Here is a 17,054-nt window from a genome sequence, read left to right on the forward strand (position 1 = left end):
AAAACAAAAAGCTTTTACTTCAGCCTTGCTCTCGAAAAGGCCAACAGGTGCAATAGCTACCCGTCAACGGCCACTCTAAACTGAATGTGCCTGCCCTCGTCAGATCGCAGCCGCTACGCAGTTTGAGGCCGGGCAAGTACCGGCATGGGAGACTGGCTGGGAATCCCTGGTTCCGTTGACATTTTTGACAATTTCTTTTTTTGGAGAGAGGGGGAGGAGTTAGAGTGGCCCTACCCACAATAAAAAAAAGCAAAAAAAACCAAAAAGCTTTTACTTCAGCCTTGCTCTCGAAAAGGCCAACAGGTGCAATAGCTACCCGTCAACGGCCACTCTAAACTGAATGTGCCTGCCCTCGTCAGATCGCAGCCGCTACGCAGTTTGAGGCCGGGCAAGTACCGGCATGGGAGACTGGCTGGGAATCCCTGGTTCCGTTGACATTTTTGACAATTTCTTTTTTTGGAGAGAGGGGGGGGGAGTTAGAGTGGCCCTACCCACAATAAAAAAAAGCAAAAAAAACCAAAAAGCTTTTACTTCAGCCTTGCTCTCGAAAAGGCCAACAGGTGCAATAGCTACCCGTCAACGGCCACTCTAAACTGAATGTGCCTGCCCTCGTCAGATCGCAGCCGCTACGCAGTTTGAGGCCGGGCAAGTACCGGCATGGGAGACTGGCTGGGAATCCCTGGTTCCGTTGACATTTTTGACAATTTCTTTTTTTGGAGAGAGGGGGGGAGTTAGAGTGGCCCTACCCACAATAAAAAAAGCAAAAAAAAACAAAAAGCTTTTACTTCCGCCTTGCTCTCGAAAAGGCCAACAGGTGTAATCGCTACCTGTCAACGGCCACTCTAAACTGAATGTGCCTTCCCTCGTCAGATCGCAGCTGCTACGCAGTTTGAGGCCGGGCAAGTACCGACATGGGAGATTGGATGGGAATTCCTGGTTCCATTGACATTTTTGACAATTTATTTTTTTTGGGAGAGGGGGGGAGGGTTAGAGTGGCCCTACCCACAATAAAAAAAGCAAAAAAAACCAAAAAGCTTTTACTTCAGCCTTGCTCTCGAAAAGGCCAACAGGTGCAGTAGCTACCTGTCCATGGCCACTCTAAACTGAATGTGCCTGCCCTCGTCAGATCGCAGCCGCTACGCAGTTTGAGGCCGGGCAAGTACCGGCATGGGAGACTGGCTGGGAATCCCTGGTTCCGTTGACATTTTGGACAATTTCTTTTTTTTGGGAGAAGGGGGGGGGTTAGAGTAGCCCTACCCACAATAAAAAAGCAAAAAAAAACAAAAAGCTTTTACTTCAGCCTTGCTCTCGAAAAGGCCAACAGGTGCAATAGCTACCTGTCAACGGCCACTCTAAAATGAATGTTCCTGCCCTTGTCAGATCGCAGCAGCTATGCAGTTTGAGGCCGGGCAAGTACCGGTCATGGGAGACTGGCTGGGAATCCCTGGTTCCGTTGACATTTTTGACAATTTCTTTTATTTGGGAGAGGGGGGGTTAGAGTGGCCCCACCCACAATAAAAAAAGCCAAAAAAAACAAAAAGCTTTTACTTCAGCCTTGCTCTCGAAAAGGCCAACAGGTGCAATAGCTACTTGTCAATGGCCACTCTAAACTGAATGTGCCTGCCCTCGTCAGATCGCAGCCGCTACGCAGTTTGAGGCCGGGCAAGTACCGGCATGGGAGACTGGCTGGGAATCACTGGTTCCGTTGACATTTTGGACAATTTCTTTTTTTTGGGAGAGGGGGGGGGGTTAGAGTAGCCCTACCCACAATAAAAAAAGCAAAAAAAAACAAAAAGCTTTTACTTCAGCCTTGCTCTCGAAAAGGCCAACAGGTGCAATAGCTACCTGTCAACGGCCACTCTAAACTGAATGTTCCTGCCCTCGTCAGATCGCAGCAGCTATGCAGTTTGAGGCCGGGCAAGTACCGGTCATGGGAGACTGGCTGGGAATCCCTGGTTCCGTTTACATTTTTGACAATTTCTTTTATTTGGGAGAGGGGGGGGTTAGAGTGGCCCCACCCACAATAAAAAAAGCCAAAAAAAACATAAAGCTTTTACTTCCGCCTTGCTCTCGAAAAGGCCAACAGGTGCAATAGCTACCTGTCAACGGCCACTCTAAACTGAATGTGCCTGCCCTCGTCAGATCGCAGCCGCTACGCAGTTTGAGGCCGGGCAAGTACCGGCATGGGAGACTGGATGGGAATCCTTGGTTCCATTGACATTTTTGACAATTTATTTTTTTTGGGAGAGGGGGGAGGGTTAGAGTGGCCCTACCCACAATAAAAAAAGCAAAAAAAACCAAAAAGCTTTTACTTCAGCCTTGCTCTCGAAAAGGCCAACAGGTGCAGTAGCTACCTGTCAATGGCCACTCTAAACTGAATGTGCCTGCCCTCGTCAGATCGCAGCCGCTACGCAGTTTGAGGCAGGGCAAGTACCGGCATGGGAGACTGGCTGGGAATCCCTGGTTCCGTTGACATTTTGGACAATTTCTTTTTTTTGGGAGAGGGGGGGGGTTAGAGTAGCCCTACCCACAATAAAAAAAGCAAAAAAAACCAAAAAGCTTTTACTTCAGCCTTGCTCTCGAAAAGGCCAACAGGTGCAATAGCTACCTGTCAATTGCCACTCTAAACTGAATTTACCTGCTCTCGTCAGTTCGCAGCCGCTGCGCAGATTGAGGCCGGGCAAGTACTGGCATGAGAGACTGGCCGGGAATCCCTGGTTCTGTTGACATTTTTGACAATTTCTTTTTTTTGGGAGGGGGGGGGTTAGAGTGGCCCTACCCACAATAAAAAAAGTAAAAAAAACAAAAAGCTTTTACTTCAGCCTTTGCTCTCGAAAAGGCCAGCAGCTGCAATAGCTACCTGTCAACGGCCACTCTAAACTGAATGTGCCTGCCCTCGTCAGATATCAGCCATTATGCAGTTTGAGGCCGAGCAAGTACCGGCATTGGAGACTGTCTGGGAATCCCTGGTTCCGTTGACATTTTTGACAATTTCTTTTTTTTGGGAGAGGGGGGGGTTAGAGTGGCCCTACCCACAATAAAAAAAGCAAAGAAAAACAAAAAGCTTTTACTTCAGCCATGCTCTCGAAAAGGCCAACAGGTGCAATAGCTACCTGTAAATGGCCACTCTTAACTGAATGTGCCTGCCCTCGTCAGATCACAGCCGCTACGCAGTTTGAGGCCGGGCAAGTCCCGGAATGGGAGACTGGCTGGGAATCCCTGGTTCCGTTGACATTTTTGACAATTTCTTTTTTTTGGGAGAGGGGGGGTGGTTAAAGTGGCCCTACCCACAATAAAAAAAGGAAAAAAAAACAAAAAGCTTTTACTTCAGCCTTGCTCTCGAAAAGGCCAACAGGTGCAATAGCTACCTGTTAACGGCCACTCTAAACTGAATGTTCCTGCCCTCGTAAGATCGCAGCTGCTACGCAGTTTGAGGCCGAGCATGTACCGGCATGGGAGACTGGCTGGGAATCCCTGGTTCCGTTGACATTTTTGACAATTTCTTTTTTTTGGGAGGGGGGGTTAGAGTGGCCCTACCCACAATAAAAAAAGCAAAAAAAACCAAAAAGCTTTTACTTCAGCCTTGCTCTCGAAAAGGCCAACAGGTGCAATAGCTACCTGTCAACGGCCACTCTAAACTGAATGTGCCTGCCCTCGTCAGATCGCAGCCGCTACGCAGTTTGAGGCCGGGCAAGTACCGGGATGAGAGACTGGCTGGGAATCCCTGGTTCCGTTGACATTATTGACAATTTCTTTTTTTTGGGAGAGGGGGGGGGGTTAGAGTGGCCCTACCCACAATAAAAAAAGAAAAAAAAAACAAAAAGCTTTTACTTCAGCCTTGCTCTCGAAAAGGCCAACAGGAGCAATAGCTACCTGTCAACGGCCACTCTAAACTGAATGTGCCTGCCCTCATCAGATCGCAGCCGCTACGCAGTTTGAGGCCGGGCAAGTACCGGCATGGGAGACTGGCTGGGAATCCCTGGTTCCGTTGACATTTTTGACAATTTCTTTTTTTTGGGAGGGGGGGGGGGGGGGTTAGAGTGGCCCTACCCACAATAAAAAAAGCAAAAAAAACCTAAAGGTTTTACTTCAGCCTTGCTCTCAAAAAGGCCAACATGTGCAGTAGCTGCCTGTCAACGGCCACTCTAAACTGAATGTGCCTGCCCTCGTTAGATCGCAGCCGCTACGCAGTTTGAGGCCGGGCAAGTACCGGCATGAGAGACTGGCTGGGAATCCCTGGTTCCGTTGACATTTTTGACAATTTCTTTTTTTTGGGAGAGGGGGGGGTTAGAGTGGCCCTACCCACAATAAAAAAAGCAAAAAAAACCAAAACGTTTTACTTCAGCATTGCTCTCGAAAAGGCCAACAGGTGCAATAGCTACCTGTCAACGGCCACTCTAAACTGAATGTGCCTGCCCTCGTTAGATCACAGCCGCTACGCAGTTTGAGGCCGGGCAAGTACCGGCATGAGAGGCTGGCTGGGAATCCATGGTTCCGTTGACATTTTTGACAATTTCTTTTTTTTTGGGAGAGGGGGGGGTTAGAGTGGCCCTACCCACAATAAAAAAAGCAAAAAAAAACAAAAAGCTTTTACTTCAGCCTTGCTCTCGTAAAGGCCAACAGGTGCAATATCTACCTGTCAATGGCCACTCTAAACTGAATGTGCCTTCCCCCGTTAGATCGCAGCCGCTATGCAGTTTGAGGCAGGGCAAGTACCGGCATGGTAGACTGGCTGGGAATTCCTGGTTCCGTTGACATTTTTGACAATTTCTTTTTTTTGGGAGAGGGGGGTGGTTAGAGTGGCCCTACCCACAATAAAAAAAGCAAAAAAAACCAAAAAGCTTTTACTTCAGCCTTGCTCTCGAAAAGGCTAACAGGCACAATAGCGAACTGTCAACGGCCACTCTAAACTGAATGTGCCTTCCCTCGTCAGATCGCAGCCGCTACGCAGTTTGAGGCCGGGCAAGTACCGGCATGGGAGACTGGCTGGGAATTCCTGGTTCCGTTGACATTTTTGACAATTTCTTTTTTTTGGGAGAGGGGGGGGGGTTAGAGTGGCCCTACCCACAATAAAAAAAGCAAAAAAAAACCAAAAAGCTTTTACTTCAGCCTTGCTCTCGAAAAGGCCAACAGGTGCAATAGCTACATGTCAACGGCCACTCTAAACTGAATGTGCCTTCCCTCGTCACATCGCAGCCGCTACTGAGTTTGAGGCCAGGCAAGTACCGGCATGGGAGACTGGCTGGGAATCCCTGGCTCCGTTGACATTTTTGACAATTTCTTTTTTTTTGGAGGGGGGGGGATAGAGTGGCCCTACCCACAATAAAAAAAGCAAAAAAAAACCAAAAGCTTTTACTTCAGTCTTGCTCTCGAAAAGGCCAACAGGTGCAATAGCTACCTGTCAACGGCCACTCTAAACTGAATGTGCCTGCCCTCGTCAGATCGCAGCCGCTACGCAGTTTGAGGCCGGGCAAGTACCGGCATGGGAGACTGGCTGGGATTCCCTGGTTCCGTTGACATTATTGACAATTTCTTTTTTTTGGGAGGGGAGGGGTTAGAGTGGCCCTACCCACAATAAAAAAAGCAAAAAAAAACAAAAAGCTTTTACTTCAGTCTTGCTCTCGAAAAGGCCAACAGGTGCAATAGCTACCTGTCAACGGCCACTCTAAACTGAATGTGCCTGCCCTCGTCAGATCGCAGCTGCTACGCAGTTTGAGGCCGGGCAAGCACCAGCATGGGAGACTGGCTGGGAATCCCTGGTTTCGTTGACATTATTGACAATTTCTTTTTTTTTGGAGGGGGTGGTTAGAGTGGCCCTACCCACAATAAAAAAAGCAAAAAAAAACAAAAAGCTTTTACTTCAGTCTTGCTCTCGAAAATGCCAACAGGTGCAATAGCTACATGTCAACGGCCACTCTAAACTGAATGTGCCTTCCCTCGTCACATCGCAGCCGCTACTGAGTTTGAGGCCGGGCAAGTACCGGCATGGGAGACTGGCTGGGAATCCCTGGCTCCGTTGACATTTTTGACAATTTCTTTTTTTTTGGAGGGGGGGGATAGAGTGGCCCTACCCACAATAAAAAAAGCAAAAAAAAAAAACAAAAAGCTTTTACTTCAGTCTTGCTCTCGAAAAGGCCAACAGGTGCAATAGCTACCTGTCAACGGCCACTCTAAACTGAATGTGCCTGCCCTTGTCAGATCGCAGCCGCTACGCAGTTTGAGGCCGGGCAAGTACCGGCATGGGAGACTGGCTGGGATTCCCTGGTTCCGTTGACATTATTGACAATTTCTTTTTTTTGGGAGGGGAGGGGGTTAGAGTGGCCCTACCCACAATAAAAAAAGCAAAAAAAAACAAAAAGCTTTTACTTCAGTCTTGCTCTCGAAAAGGCCAACAGGTGCAATAGCTACCTGTCAACGGCCACTCTAAACTGAATGTGCCTGCCCTCGTCAGATCGCAGCTGCTACGCAGTTTGAGGCCGGGCAAGTGCCAGCATGGGAGACTGGCTGGGAATCCCTGGTTCCGTTGACATTATTGACAATTTCTTTTTTTTGGGAGGGGGGGGGGTTAGAGTGGCCCTACCCACAATAAAAAAAGCAAAAAAAAACAAAAAGCTTTTACTTCAGTCTTGCTCTCGAAAAGGCCAACAGGTGCAATAGCTACCTGTCAACGGCCACTCTAAACTAAATGTGCCTGCCCTCGTCAGATCGCAGCTGCTACGCAGTTTGAGGCCGGGCAAGTACCAGCATGGGAGACTGGCTGGGAATCCCTGGTTCTGTTGACATTATTGACAATTTCTTTTTTTTGGGAGGGGGGGGGGGTTAGAGTGGCCCTACCCACAATAAAAAAAGCAAAAAAAAACAAAAAGCTTTTACTTCAGCCTTGCTCTCGAAAAGGCCAACAGGTGCAATAGCTACCTGTCAATGGCCACTCTAAACTGAATGTGCCTTCCCTCGTTAGATCGCAGCCGCTACTCAGTTTGAGGCCGGGCAAGTACCGGCATGAGAGACTGGCTGGGAATCCCTGGTTCCGTTGACATTTTTGACAATTTCTTTTTTTTGGGAGGGGGGGGGGTTAGAGTGGCCCTACCCACAATAAAAAAAGCAAAAAAACCCAAAATGTTTTACTTCAGCCTTGCTCTCGAAAAGGCCAACAGGTGCAATACCTACCTGTCAACGGCCACTCTAAACTGAATGTGCCTGCCCTCGTTAGATCACAGCCGCTACGCAGTTTGAGGCCGGGCAAGTACCGGCATGAGAGACTGGCTGGGAATCCATGGTTCCGTTGACATTTTTGACAATTTCTTTTTTTTTGGGAGAGGGGGGGGGTTAGAGTGGCCCTACCCACAATAAAAAAAGCAAAAAAAAAACAAAAAGCTTTTACTTCAGCCTTGCTCTCGTAAAGGCCAACAGGTGCAATATCTACCTGTCAATGGCCACTCTAAACTGAATGTGCCTTCCCCCGTCAGATTGCAGCCGCTACGCAGTTTGAGGCCGGGCAAGTACCGGCATGGGAGACTGGCTGGGAATCCCTGGTTCCGTTGACATTTTTGACAATTTCTTTTTTTTGGGAGGGGGAGGTTAGAGTGGCCCTACCCACAATAAAAAAAGCAAAAAAAACCAACCAGCTTAAGAGTCTTTCTGCGACTGGCACCTTCTCCAGGTATAATCTTGATAGCTTGGAGATCCAGGCTCTGAGAAATTTGGAGAGTGACGACCACATTGTCATAAAACCCTCTGACAAGGGTGGCAATGTGGTCGTCATGGATAAGGGCAGATATGTTGATCTCTGTTTAGGATTGCTGAGTGATAAGGATACTTATGAGATTCTCCCAGGGAACCCCACTAGGACCTATATGGAAGAGTTGAGAAGGATCTTGGATGAGGGACTGTCAGTAGGAGTTATTGACAGATCGGAATACGAATTTTTGCTCCAAAAAAATCCTGTCATGGCAACCTTCTACTGCCTCCCCAAAATCCATAAGGGATTGGACCCCCTGAGAGGGAGACCGATCGTCTCGGGGATCAATAGTCTCACACAGAATTGTGGAATATACCTTGATAAAATCTTGAGGCCTTTTGTCCTGGCACTACAGTCCCATGTTCAGGACACACCGGACCTTCTGCGTAAGTTAGAAGGTATTAGCGTTCAATCTTGTGCTACTCTCGCCAGCATTGACGTGGAGGCTCTCTATTCCTCCATCCCACATGATAAAGGGATGGAGGCGGTGAGATACTTCCTCTCGACTAGGGGTACTCAGTACCAGCAACATAATGACTTTGTTTTGAGACTCCTTGACTTCTGTTTGACCAAGAATGTTTTCCTCTTCGATGGCCGTTTCTACCACCAGCTCAGGAGCACTGCGATGGGGAGCCCTTGTGCCCCATCATATGCCAACTTGCTACTGGGCTGGTGGGAGGAGACTATGATTTTTACATCTGCGACGGAGGAGGTTACATCATATTTTGAGATCTGGGCCCGCTACATAGACGACATCCTGGTGGTCTGGAATGGCGCCAGAGATGAGTTGTCTAACTATGTGGCGGGTCTGGACATGAACAATATTGGTCTAAAGTTTACATCAGCTTTTGAGGAGGGTGGTTCCCTCCCCTTTCTGGATGTATTGATCCAGAAGGATATGATGGGGAATTTACAGACCTGTACCTATTACAAACCGACAGCTTCTAATTCCCTTCTCCGGTGGGACAGCAGTCATCCAAAACATCTAAAAAGGGGTATACCGAAGGGACAGTTTCTTCGTGTTAGAAGAAATTGTTCCAGAGAAGGTGACTTCCAAACACAGGCGAATGACCTGGGAGCTAAGTTCCAGGAGAGGGGTTACCCAAAGACCATCATCAAAAGAGCCTATGATGTGGCAAGGGAAAGACCTAGAACTGAACTTCTGGTCCCGAAGAAAAAAGAGGAGACCCAGTTTGGTATAACTAGATTTATAACCACCTTTGACAACGGGGCGGAAAATGTACGTCGCATACTGGGTAAACACTGGGCCATTCTACAAATGGACAGGGACCTGTGTCCAATGCTCCCGACTAGACCGCAAATTACATATAAGAGAGGTAAATCCCTCTCGGACCGGCTGGTCCATAGTCATTTTGCACGGTCAGTCGAGGACAACTGGCTGACAAGAGGAGTCAAGGGATGTTTTAAGTGTCCAGGATGTATTGCGTGCCCGGTGATACAGACCACCAAGACATTTAGAAGCAATGTAAACTTGAGAGAGTATGTTATCCGGCATTTTATCAACTGCCGCACACAGGGGGTTATTTACAAGATTGACTGTATTTGTGGCCTAGAATATATCGGAAAAACCATCCGTGAATTCAGACGGAGGATTGGTGAACACCTTGGTGACGTTGAACATCACAGGGACACTGCGGTGGCTAGGCACGTCACTGAAAAACATGGTGGAGATGTACGTGTCCTGAGATTTACTGGAATCGACAAAGTCCTGAGACCGAAGAGAGGGGGGGGACTGGGATAGATTCATCCTGCAAAGGGAGACAAGGTGGATCTTCCAGCTAGAAACCCTCTCCCCCAAAGGCCTAAATGAGCAGCTACTATTCAACAGTTATATTTAGTCCATTGTGGATTGTGTTTCGCTTCCATCCTAATCTCTTTATACCCCTTTGGTACCTATTAAATGGAACTATGGGAAGAAATATTGCTTTTGCCCATTCCATTTATTCATCAATAATTGTCACAAGTTCTATGTATACACCTGCAATTTGCAGTTACTTACATATGTGATAATATAACAACACTATGTGGATCTGATTATCCTTATGGGTTTGGTTTCTTTATTGAAACCTCTATGGTTGAGATAATTAAGTGTTAGAGATGACCCCCTAAACATGCACTCATGAATATAGTGAGGGTAGACTGCGATCGGCTAAATGAAGCCTATCAGGGCTATATGCTTTTGCGCATGATTTCGCCTCTGCACTCCTGATGTATATGGGGGTGGGAAGTTACGTGCGCTACAGCACTGATATGCTGATCGGACCGTATCCCCATGGAGAGGGGGAGGTTCCCTTATTTCCATACTGGGCATGGAACGGGGGGTGACGTGCGGTGCAGTCCTGACGCCCACCTCCGATCACGTGTCCGTGGATAATGGGAAGCACCTCCCCTACTACTGACGCGTGTGGGAGCTGTACTCGGAGTTGGGATGACTGACATGACGGACCGGAAGTGACGCGGGGAAATCCCCGATCACATGACCCCGGGCAACAGGAAGTCCCTCCCCCCCGATGCCGGCGCACACGAGATGTGCGTCCCCGGCCGGATGTGGGCAGACAGCCGATTAGAGAGGACGTGGGGAGGGCTTCTGAGTATGCATCTGCTGTTGTCATACACCAAAGCGCTGATTGGATCAGCTCCCCTGGAGAAAATGGACGTCACGTTGGTGGAATGCCTGTGACACAACCTAGGGGGCGTAAGTACACATGTTTAATCAAAACCCACATGAGGGGATCCACATGATTTTGATTGAATAAGCATCAGGTGAGATGTAGCTCCTGATTGGAGCAATGATATCACCCATACGTTTAAATGACCCCAATATTGACCACGCCAGAACCTCTGACATTATGGTTTTGTGAGGGCTGGCAGAAAGGACCTGACTGACGACTATCATGTCCCCTGAGGAGTCTGAGTGACGAAAAGCGTCGGGACGCCGGGATGTCATCAGGGTCAACACAGGGGTCCAGCTTGAGACCTAGTTGTGGTCCGTCCTTGTTAGGACGGAAGTTTGGGGCAGCAGTCCTTTGTTATTTTATATCTGATAGGTGGTAGGGCCAGCACATGGCGGACGAATCCACTACTCAGGATCAAGAGACTGCATGTCCCTCCTTCTAAAGGGATTGGGTGAGACCATTCCTTTTATAATGCCTAAAGACTTACTGCATTTTATGTATCTGTATGACTGACCATTGTCAGTCAATAGAGTGCACTTTGTTTTGTTTTTTTAGGTATTATTTTATTGTGTTTATTCTGTCAATTGGACCACTGTCCTTTGCCTATAGCAACATCAGATTTTCTTTATGTTTGTTTGTTTTTTTTCTTGTGTTTGTTATTTCTAGTGGCCATCACTAGACGTGACCCCTTTGGGTGCGCACATAATTGGCTAACCCATGTGGCCAGGGTGTTTTCACCTTTGTTAGTGATGGCTTTCAGTACCTGACTTGCGTGTTCTTGGAGTAATTAATGTTGCTCTTGCAAGTTCAGGAATAAAGGTGTATTTTATATGCTATTTTTGATTACTTTATACTTGGATTGCTGTATTACAATAAAAAAAGCAAAAAAAACCAAAAAGCTTTTACTTCAGCCTTGCTCTCGAAAAGGCCAACAGGTGCAATATCTACCTGTCAATGGCCACTCTAAACTGAATGTGCCTGCCCTCATCAGATTGCAGCCGCTACGCAGTTTGAGGCCGGGCAAGTACCGGCATGGGAGACTGGCTGGGAATCCCTGGTTCCGTTGACATTTTTGACAATTTCTTTTTTTTGGGAGGGGGGGAGTTAGAGTGGCCCTACCCACAATAAAAAAGCAAAAAAAACCAAAAAGCTTTTACTTCGGCCTTGCTCTCGAAAAGGCCAACAGGTGCAATAGCTACCTGTCAACGGCCACTCTAAACTGAATGTTCCTGCCCTCGTCAGATCGCAGCCGCTACGCAGTTTGAGGCCAGGGAAGTACCGGCATGGGAGACTGGCTGGGAATCCCTGGTTCCGTTGACATTTTTGACAATTTCTTTTTTTTGGGAGAGGGTGGGGAGTTAGAGTGGCCCTACCCACAATAAAAAAGCAAAAAAAAACAAAAAGCTTTTACTTCAGCCTTGCTCTCGAAAAGGCCAACAGGTGCAATAGCTACCCGTCAACGGCCATTCTAAACTGTACGTGCCTGCCCTCGTCAGATCGCAGCCGCTACACAGTTTGAGGCCGGGCAAGTACCGGCATGGGAGACTGGCTGGGAGTCCCTGTTTCCGTTGACATTTTTGACAATTTCTTTTTTTTGGGAGAGGGGGGGTTAGAGTGGCCCTACCCACAATAAAAAAAGCAAAAAAAAACAAAAAGCTTTTACTTCAGCCTTGCTCTCGAAAAGGCCAACAGGTGCAATAGCTACCTGTCAACGTACACTCTAAACTGAATGTGCCTGCCCTCGTCAGGTCGTAGCCGCTATGCAGTTTAAGGCCGGGCAAGTACCGGCATGGGGGACTGGCTGGGAATCCCTGGTTCTGTTGACAATTAATTTTTTTGGGAGAGCGGGGGGGAGTTAGAGTGGCCCTACCCACAATAAAAAAAGCAAAAAAAAACAAAAAGTTTTTACTTCGGCCTTGCTCTTGAAAAGGCTAACAGGTGCAATAGCTACTTGTCAACGGACACTCTAAACTGAATGTGCCTGCACTCGTCTGATCGCAGTTGCTACGCAGTTTGAGGCCGGGCAAGTACTGGCATGGGAGACTGGCTGGGAATCCCTGGTTCTGTTGACATTTTTGACAATTTCTTTTTTTTGGCAGAGGGGGGGAGTTAGAGTGGCCCTACCCACAATAAAAAAAGCAAAAAAAACCAAAAAGCTTTTACTTCAGCCTTGCTCTCGAAAAGGCCAACAGGTGCAATAGCTTCCTGTCAACGGCCACTCTAAACTGAATGTGCCTGCCCTCATCAGATTGCAGCCGCTACGCAGTTTGAGGCCGGGCAAGTACCGGCATGGGAGACTGGCTGGGAATCCCTGGTTCCGTTGACATTTTTGACAATTTCTTTTTTTTGGGAGGGGGGGAGTTAGAGTGGCCCTACCCACAATAAAAAAGCAAAAAAAAACCAAAAAGCTTTTACTTCGGCCTTGCTCTCGAAAAGGCCAACAGGTGCAATAGCTACCTGTCAACGGCCACTCTAAACTGAATGTTCCTGCCCTCGTCAGATCGCAGCCGCTACGCAGTTTGAGGCCGGGGAAGTACCGGCATGGGAGACTGGCTGGGAATCCCTGGTTTCGTTGACATTTTTGACAATTTCTTTTTTTTGGGAGAGGGTGGGGAGTTAGAGTGGCCCTACCCACAATAAAAAAGCAAAAAAACCCAAAAAGCTTTTACTTCAGCCTTGCTCTCGAAAAGGCCAACAGGTGCAATAGCTACCCGTCAACGGCCATTCTAAACTGAATGTGCCTGCCCTCGTCAGATCGCAGCCGCTACACAGTTTGAGGCCGGGCAAGTACCGGCATGGGAGACTGGCTGGGAGTCCCTGTTTCCGTTGACATTTTTGACAATTTCTTTTTTTTGGGAGAGGGGGGGTTAGAGTGGCCCTACCCACAATAAAAAAAGCAAAAAAAAACAAAAAGCTTTTACTTCAGCCTTGCTCTCGAAAAGGCCAACAGGTGCAATAGCTACCTGTCAACGTACACTCTAAACTGAATGTGCCTGCCCTCGTCAGGTCGTAGCCGCTATGCAGTTTAAGGCCGGGCAAGTACCGGCATGGGAGACTGGCTGGGAATCCCTGGTTCTGTTGACAATTAATTTTTTTGGGAGAGCGGGGGGGAGTTAGAGTGGCCCTACCCACAATAAAAAAAGCAAAAAAAAACAAAAAGTTTTTACTTCGGCCTTGCTCTTGAAAAGGCTAACAGGTGCAATAGCTACTTGTCAACGGCCACTCTAAACTGAATGTGCCTGCACTCGTCTGATCGCAGCTGCTACGCAGTTTGAGGCCGGGCAAGTACCGGCATGGGAGACTGGCTGGGAATCCCTGGTTCCGTTGACATTTTTGACAATTTCTTTTTTTTGGGAGAGGGGGGGGAGTTAGAGTGCCCCTACCCACAATAAAAAAAGCAAAAAGAACCAAAAAGCTTTTACTTCAGCCTTGCTCTCGAAAAGGCCAACAGGTGCAATAGCTACCTGTCAACGGCCACTCTAAACTGAATGTGCCTTCCCTCGTCAGGTCGTAGCCGCTATGCAGTTTAAGGCCGGGCAAGTACCGGCATGGGGGACTGGCTGGGAATCCCTGGTTCTGTTGACAATTAATTTTTTTGGAAGAGCGGGGGGGAGTTAGAGTGGCCCTACCCACAATAAAAAAAGCAAAAAAAAACAAAAAGTTTTTACTTCGGCCTTGCTCTTGAAAAGGCTAACAGGTGCAATAGCTACTTGTCAACGGCCACTCTAAACTGAATGTGCCTGCACTCGTCTGATCGCAGCTGCTACGCAGTTTGAGGCCGGGCAAGTACTGGCATGGGAGACTGGCTGGGAATCCCTGGTTCTGTTGACATTTTTGACAATTTCTTTTTTTTCGCAGAGGGGGGGAGTTAGAGTGGCCCTACCCACAATAAAAAAAGCAAAAAAAACCAAAAAGCTTTTACTTCAGCCTTGCTCTCGAAAAGGCCAACAGGTGCAATAGCTACCTGTCAACGGCCACTCTAAACTGAATGTGCCTGCCCTCATCAGATTGCAGCCGCTACGCAGTTTGAGGCCGGGCAAGTACCGGCATGGGAGACTGGCTGGGAATCCCTGGTTCCGTTGACATTTTTGACAATTTCTTTTTTTTGGGAGGGGGGGAGTTAGAGTGGCCCTACCCACAATAAAAAAGCAAAAAAAACCAAAAAGCTTTTACTTCGGCCTTGCTCTCGAAAAGGCCAACAGGTGCAATAGCTACCTGTCAACGGCCACTCTAAACTGAATGTTCCTGCCCTCGTCAGATCGCAGCCGCTACGCAGTTTGAGGCCGGGGAAGTACCGGCATGGGAGACTGGCTGGGAATCCCTGGTTCCGTTGACATTTTTGACAATTTCTTTTTTTTGGGAGAGGGTGGGGAGTTAGAGTGGCCCTACCCACAATAAAAAAGCAAAAAAACCCAAAAAGCTTTTACTTCAGCCTTGCTCTCGAAAAGGCCAACAGGTGCAATAGCTACCCGTCAACGGCCATTCTAAACTGAATGTGCCTGCCCTCGTCAGATCGCAGCCGCTACACAGTTTGAGGCCGGGCAAGTACCGGCATGGGAGACTGGCTGGGAGTCCCTGTTTCCGTTGACATTTTTGACAATTTCTTTTTTTTGGGAGAAGGGGGGTTAGAGTGGCCCTACCCACAATAAAAAAAGCAAAAAAAAACAAAAAGCTTTTACTTCAGCCTTGCTCTCGAAAAGGCCAACAGGTGCAATAGCTACCTGTCAACGTACACTCTAAACTGAATGTGCCTGCCCTCGTCAGGTCGTAGCCGCTATGCAGTTTAAGGCCGGGCAAGTACCGGCATGGGAGACTGGCTGGGAATCCCTGGTTCTGTTGACAATTAATTTTTTTGGGAGAGCGGGGGGGAGTTAGAGTGGCCCTACCCACAATAAAAAAAGCAAAAAAAAACAAAAAGTTTTTACTTCGGCCTTGCTCTTGAAAAGGCTAACAGGTGCAATAGCTACTTGTCAACGGCCACTCTAAACTGAATGTGCCTGCACTCGTCTGATCGCAGCTGCTACGCAGTTTGAGGCCGGGCAAGTACCGGCATGGGAGACTGGCTGGGAATCCCTAGTTCCGTTGACATTTTTGACAATTTCTTTTTTTTGGGAGAGGGGGGGGAGTTAGAGTGGCCCTACCCACAATAAAAAAAGCAAAAAAAACCAAAAAGCTTTTACTTCAGCCTTGCTCTCGAAAAGGCCAACAGGTGCAATAGCTACCTGTCAACGGCCACTCTAAACTGAATGTGCCTGCCCTCATCAGATTGCAGCCGCTACGCAGTTTGAGGCCGGGCAAGTACCGGCATGGGAGACTGGCTGGGAATCCCTGGTTCCGTTGACATTTTTGACAATTTCTTTTTTTTGGGAGGGGGGGAGTTAGAGTGGCCCTACCCACAATAAAAAAGCAAAAAAAACCAAAAAGCTTTTACTTCGGCCTTGCTCTCGAAAAGGCCAACAGGTGCAATAGCTACCTGTCAACGGCCACTCTAAACTGAATGTTCCTGCCCTCGTCAGATCGCAGCCGCTACGCAGTTTGAGGCCGGGGAAGTACCGGCATGGGAGACTGGCTGGGAATCCCTGGTTCCGTTGACATTTTTGACAATTTCTTTTTTTTGGGAGAGGGTGGGGAGTTAGAGTGGCCCTACCCACAATAAAAAAGCAAAAAAACCCAAAAAGCTTTTACTTCAGCCTTGCTCTCGAAAAGGCCAACAGGTGCAATAGCTACCCGTCAACGGCCATTCTAAACTGAATGTGCCTGCCCTCGTCAGATCGCAGCCGCTACACAGTTTGAGGCCGGGCAAGTACCGGCATGGGAGACTGGCTGGGAGTCCCTGTTTCCGTTGACATTTTTGACAATTTCTTTTTTTTGGGAGAGGGGGGGTTAGAGTGGCCCTACCCACAATAAAAAAAGCAAAAAAAAACAAAAAGCTTTTACTTCAGCCTTGCTCTCGAAAAGGCCAACAGGTGCAATAGCTACCTGTCAACGTACACTCTAAACTGAATGTGCCTGCCCTCGTCAGGTCGTAGCCGCTATGCAGTTTAAGGCCGGGCAAGTACCGGCATGGGAGACTGGCTGGGAATCCCTGGTTCTGTTGACAATTAATTTTTTTGGGAGAGCGGGGGGGAGTTAGAGTGGCCCTACCCACAATAAAAAAAGCAAAAAAAAACAAAAAGTTTTTACTTCGACCTTGCTCTTGAAAAGGCTAACAGGTGCAATAGCTACTTGTCAATGGCCACTCTAAACTGAATGTGCCTGCACTCGTCTGATCGCAGCTGCTACGCAGTTTGAGGCCGGGCAAGTACCGGCATGGGAGACTGGCTGGGAATCCCTGGTTCCGTTGACATTTTTGACAATTTCTTTTTTTTGGGAGAGGGGGGGGAGTTAGAGTGGCCCTACCCACAATAAAAAAAGCAAAAAAAACCAAAAAGCTTTTACTTCAGCCTTGCTCTCGAAAAGGCCAACAGGTGCAATAGCTACCTGTCAACGGCCACTCTAAACTGAATGTGCCTTCCCTCGTCAGATCGCAGCCGCTACGCAGTTTGAGGCCGGGCAAGTACCGGCATCGGAGACTGGCTGGGAATCCCTGGTTCCGTTGACATTTTTGACAATTTCTTTTT

The 17,054-nt window shown here is 48.0% G+C and overlaps 7 pseudogenes; all 7 read left to right on the forward strand.

Annotated features, from left to right (window-relative positions):
• Positions 1-3,875: 3,875 nt before the first annotated feature.
• Positions 3,876-3,994, forward strand: LOC142258190 (5S ribosomal RNA; annotated as a pseudogene).
• Positions 3,995-11,635: 7,641 nt separating this feature from the next.
• On the forward strand, positions 11,636-11,754 carry LOC142258957 (5S ribosomal RNA; annotated as a pseudogene).
• Positions 11,755-12,387: 633 nt separating this feature from the next.
• On the forward strand, positions 12,388-12,506 carry LOC142258222 (5S ribosomal RNA; annotated as a pseudogene).
• Positions 12,507-13,645: 1,139 nt separating this feature from the next.
• Positions 13,646-13,764, forward strand: LOC142258241 (5S ribosomal RNA; annotated as a pseudogene).
• Positions 13,765-14,146: 382 nt separating this feature from the next.
• LOC142258248 (5S ribosomal RNA) lies at positions 14,147-14,265 on the forward strand (annotated as a pseudogene).
• Positions 14,266-14,651: 386 nt separating this feature from the next.
• On the forward strand, positions 14,652-14,770 carry LOC142258171 (5S ribosomal RNA; annotated as a pseudogene).
• Positions 14,771-15,909: 1,139 nt separating this feature from the next.
• Positions 15,910-16,028, forward strand: LOC142258176 (5S ribosomal RNA; annotated as a pseudogene).
• Positions 16,029-17,054: the final 1,026 nt, after the last annotated feature.

This window comes from Anomaloglossus baeobatrachus, chromosome 1 (genome assembly GCF_048569485.1).
Source record: "Anomaloglossus baeobatrachus isolate aAnoBae1 chromosome 1, aAnoBae1.hap1, whole genome shotgun sequence".
In the NCBI taxonomy this organism is placed as follows: Eukaryota; Metazoa; Chordata; class Amphibia; order Anura; family Aromobatidae; genus Anomaloglossus; species Anomaloglossus baeobatrachus.